This window comes from Octopus bimaculoides, chromosome 10 (assembly GCF_001194135.2).
Source record: "Octopus bimaculoides isolate UCB-OBI-ISO-001 chromosome 10, ASM119413v2, whole genome shotgun sequence".
NCBI lineage: Eukaryota > Metazoa > Mollusca > Cephalopoda > Octopoda > Octopodidae > Octopus > Octopus bimaculoides.
The window spans coordinates 1,836,468-1,842,116 of record NC_068990.1 but is presented as its reverse complement, the minus strand read 5'-3'; the positions used below and the strand labels follow the sequence as shown (position 1 = coordinate 1,842,116).

Below are 5,649 nucleotides of genomic sequence, written 5' to 3'. Positions count from 1 at the left end.
ACAAATATATTTATACACACACATTTATGTGTCTGTGTGTGTATATATATATGTGTGTGTGTGTATTTGTCTGTGTGTGTATATATATATTTGTGTGTGTGTGTGTGTATGTATTAAAATATGCATTAGAAGCAGCCCAAGGGATATAAACAATATCAATCGAACATACACAACGCATGTGCTTTGCCAGTTTGTGGGCAGGCTGTAATTATAGGTGTAAGAGACTTGATGAGAGTACATCTTCTCATGCTTATAACTGCATCTTGCCCACGAACTGGCAAAGCACATACCTTGTGTATGTGCGGTTGATCTTGTTGATAGATAGATAGATAGATAGATAGATAGATAGATAGATAGATTACATATAGATAGACACATACATATAAAGATATATTTATATGCATATACATTTTTCTTGGACATGGAAAGCATTTTCTTCAGCATAGACATATCCACATTATATCTTCATGGTAAAATTTGAAAATTAGAGAACTTCAGCAAATAAGTTTTCACAGACTCAACTTTTGGGAATATTTCTTATGAGAATTGATTTTGCAATGAATGTTTCATTCCTCCTAATGATGTTGGAGTAGGTGGACAAGCAGCAGGTAAGGGAGTGAGGGCTGTTACTACTGCAAACTGTCTTTTCTATAGACTATTGATAATTATAGTAGACATGAAGTTGGCACAATTTGCCAAGAAGATTGTATACCAAATATATAAGGAGAAACATTGTAAACACATTATAATTTGGAACTGCTACAATAATAAGAAAGGTTTTTAAGAGATCAGAAATTATTTTGTCACTGCACATTTAGTGGAATAACCATAAATGTCTTGGCAAAATATCAGCAAATGATTTCAGGTGTTTACGTTACTTCTATTGTATGTTTTGTTACAATTTTTTTACATAATTACCATGTTTATATTGCTTTAAGTCATTGGTTCTCAGCATGACACAGAGAGTAACTGGGTGCTCTACAGATTTTATAAATTATAATTTAATTCCTTATAAAATGTACACTAATAATTGTGCATCTTGAAAGTCCTATTGTTTATAATTCTGTTATACATGCATAGGTATCTCTAATAAGTGAGGATGACTTACTAACTAGCACCATGCTTTTTACTAATTGCCTTAACCACCAGTAGAATCATGATCAGATACAGACATACTATCAGCCCCTGTAGCTGTCATCTAGCTGAACATCTGCAATTTGAAAGCTGGAGAGAAGGAGGGATACGCAAGCACTCATCTGGTGCTTAATTTTAGATGAATAGACTAAAGCAGTGGTTTTCGACCATTTTTAGCTTATGAGTCTCTTCGATTCCTATTTCACTCAAGTGGATCCCCATAACCATTTGATATATAAAGAGTCCCATTCTATTTTTATATTACAAATTGTATGAAAAATTGTTAATATATTTTGAGTATTGTAGAAATATAAGTAATTTATTGCACATAATTTTTAACAACTAAATCTTATATGGACCCTCAAGGGCCATGTGGATCCCTGATGAGAACCATTGGACTGGAGTAATTTGAAATGAAAAGCCTTGATCAAGGACACAAAACCCCAACAAGTAGATGACACACCTTCATAATTTTGAGTTAAGGAATAGTTTCCTACATTTTTTTTTCTAGATTTTTAACAGTTTACAGCCATATCACATTGAGAGCACCGGTTCTCGTCCAATCACTGAAGTTAAGCAACGTCGAGCCTAGTGAGTACTTAGATGGGAAACCTAGGTGCTGTAAGCATCACACATAGGTATAGGAGTGGATGTGTGGTAAGTAGCTTGCTTACCAACCACATGGTTCTGGGTTCAGTCCCACTGCGTAGCACCTTGGACAAGTGTCTTCTACTATAGCCTCGGGCCGACCAAAGCCTTGTGAGTGGATTTGGTAGACGGAAACTGAAAGAAGTCCATCATATATGTATATATATATATATATATATATATATATATATATATATATATATATATATATATATATATATATATATGTATGTGTGTGTATATGGTCCTGTGTCTGTGTTTGTCCCCCACCATCCCCCCAACATCGCTTGACAACTGATGCTAGTGTTTACTTCCCCGTAACTTAGCGGTTCAGCAAAAAGGGACCGATAGAATACATACTAGGCTTACAAAGAATAAGTCCTGGGGTCGATTTGGTCGACTAAAGGCGGTGCTCCAGCATGGCCACAGTCAAATGACTGAACAAGTAAAAGAGTAAAAGAGTTTAACCTTCTACGTGAGGTGCACCTGTAAATTTTTCCGTTCCAAACAATGTTTTCCAGTAAGTTTTAACTGATTTCCAGGACATTGCAAAGTGCAGAAGAAAGTCAAAAATGAAAACAAAAATGAGAACTAATGCTTTTAATTCACATAGTAAGGAAGACCATTGCTGTTGTTGTTGTTGCTGTGTAACCTTTATTGGAAATACGTCAGCGTCCATTTAGGCTCACACTTGAGAGCCACAACAAAAACTTGTCAGTCAGCTATGACCTTTCTAGTTGGCTTGTCATATCTTAGAGTGCAGTTGCCTTATCATGCTCTGACGACTTTTCTGATGAAGGCTAATATCACCTCATTTCATTTCGTATTTCATAATGCAGGAATGAACAGCAAAGTTGAACTTGGTAGGATTTGAACTCCGAACATAAAATAATCATATTTAACTGTGGCAAGGTATTTTGTTCAATATTCAGACAATTCTGCCAATCCACTCTCTATTTAATAATGCTTCTAGGATATGTGCAAGGCTTGAAAGCCACAAATTTCATGTAACTGAACCCCAGCATATGATGGGTACTTTTTTCTATCAATCTTTAAAGGAATGACACGTGATATAAACATCAGCAGGGTTTTGAACTCCGAATGTAAAAATTTGAACAAATACTACCAATCATTTTCACCTATACTCTAGCAATTAATCGTCGTCATCATCCTCACCACTACCACCACCACCACCACCACCATCATCATCATTTTCATCATCATCACTGTCATTATTTTATTTGTTTAGAATAATGACTAGTTAGTGGCTTTAATTATCTTGGCACCAAGCACCATCAGTGAACAATATCAGAATTGATCTCAATTATTCTCTTTAATTATTATCATTAATTATTATTTACACAGATATTTCTATGAAACCATTCATTGGTAGGTAAAAAGATGTTCAGAATTTTAATAGGTTAAAAAAAACAGCAAAAAAAAAACATGAATGCAATAAAAAAAAAGGTAACTTAAGTCTATAAAATCAAATGACATCGAACAAACATAGAATACTTAATTTGAGGCTATGAAAATGTGCATTTAAAGACATCTTACTTCTAATAACACTATGATAGGCTTAGAAAATAAATAGTATCAATTGAATGGAGTATCAGCACAGAGTACACATATAAAAAGCTTGTTATAAATATGACAACAATTGAGATGAATCATACATTTTTGTTAGCAATTAATATTATTGGCAGAATAATATGAATATATATGTGTGTGTGTCTATCTATAAATATATATATATATATATATATATATATCTGTATGTATGTATGTATGTATGTATGTATGTATGTATGTATGTATTTGTATATATGTATATATATATTAATAGTATATATTGCCAGAGTTGTTAGCACACAAGGCAAAATGCTTAGCAACATTCGATTGTCTCTATATTCTGAGTTCAAATTCTGCTAAAGTCAGCTAGATCTTGATATTTCTCGATTTTTTTCACTTTCTTTGGTATCAACTCTACTATAATAATGAATTACAAAATCAATGATCCTACACTGTTTGTTTATTTTGTCCTCTGTGATCATATCTGGTCTTTTTGCTTCAATAGTACGGTGAGTCATTATGGAGAAGTCCCACAAGATTTTGTAATTTTCATTTTATATTACAGCTTCTGGTCCATGTTCATATTACTTTTCAGTTTTGAAGACACACACTCAGTTAACATCCCATAGTATCATTATTATTATCTTAATAGTAATTTTACTTAATGTATATTATCATGCCAATCTATAAAACGACACTAATTCTATACATTAATACATCTTCATCTGAAATTACATTTTTTTTTGTCAGATTTAGAATCATATATGATGTTATATCATACTGCTTACACATCAATTAAATATCGGCAACAAATCATCTGAGAATAACTAGAAAATTTATTTTCTTTTGTAGATTTAATTGATGTATATGATCGCCGCTTAATTTTCCTTGTACACTTATAAGTCCAATTTAAAACCTCCAAATGAATCAAATTCTAAATAGTAGGTAAAATATAAATATGAAATGTCATTATCATCATCATCATCAAGATGGCAGGCTGCATCTGGCTTCAGTCATCTGATTTGGTAATGGCTTCTACAGCTGGATGCCCTTCTTAATGCCAACCACTTTACAGAGTGTGTTGGGTGCTTTTTACATTGTACCAGCATGGATGATTTTTACATGGTTACTCTCCATTTATATCTCATTTCCCTTCAACCTTTTCTTCTTAAATAGACTTTCTTCTACATATCTGATGAAGGGCTATGCCCAAAACACCATATTTTTTTTGCTTTTGAATTTCGCCATAAAACTTTGATCAAGTGTTAAATTAATAATAATAGTCACTGCGAATGTCACATTTGTTGCTTTTGCTTTTGAATTAATTGATTGTTATTGACTTGCCTGCATGTGTGTGTATGTGTGTGTGCATAATGGACATCCATACATACAGCCATGCCCCCACTCTCTTTCCCAGCTGTCTTGAAAATGCAAGTGCCACGTAAAATGCACTCGCCTTGGTGCCACATAAAATGCATTCATACTGGTGCCACATAAAATGCACTCATGCTGGTGCCACATAAAATGCACTCATGCTGGTCCCACATAAAATGTACTCATGTCGGTGCCATGTAAAATGCACCCATGCCAGTATCCCATAATATGCACTCATGCTGGTGCCACATAAAATGCACTCATCTTGGTGGCACATAAAGTGCACTCATGCTGGTTCTATGTAAAATGCATGCATGCCAGTGTCACATAAAATGCACTTATATTGCTGCCACGTAAAATGCAATCATGCTGCTGCCGCATAAAATGCACTTGAAGGTCTCCAATGCCACTAGTTCAACCATAAACCTATCGAAAGCAATCAAGTTAAAAAAGGTGTGAAAGCTGTGTCTGAATTCAGGCCTGTTTAGCCTTTTAGCTGTATGAGCAGGTATCATCTTATTTAGCCAAGGCATGGTGACATTTTTTGTGTTATATATATATATATATATATATATATTAAATATATACTTTTATAAAACAAATTTTACAAAATATATAGTATCTGTTAACAGTCTTAGCAAAAAGCTCACAGTTGAGTTTTTGTATATATATATGTATACATGTCCCTTAATGGATAGAGCTCAAAATCAATGCATTGAAGATACTTTATTGCAGCAACAATTATAATAACAGAAACAACCACAATAAGCCAAACCTATGCACATCTCTTGGATGATGTGTGTGTTTTGCTAATAATAGTATTGGTGATGGCAATAATGCGACCCTGAAGAGATGGAGTATCCAGAAATTTGTAATATGTTGTAACTTGTTACAATATTTTACGAGACATCTTATGATGTG

The 5,649-nt window shown here is 33.6% G+C and overlaps 1 protein-coding gene and 1 pseudogene across 1 annotated transcript in view; one reads left to right on the top strand and one right to left on the bottom strand.

Moving 5' to 3' along the window:
- LOC106867322 (cilia- and flagella-associated protein 65) overlaps window positions 1-5,649 on the bottom strand; it is a 720,747-nt gene that overhangs the window by 391,475 nt on the left and 323,623 nt on the right. The window lies entirely within an intron of this gene.
- On the top strand, window positions 1,656-1,762 carry LOC128248950 (5S ribosomal RNA; annotated as a pseudogene).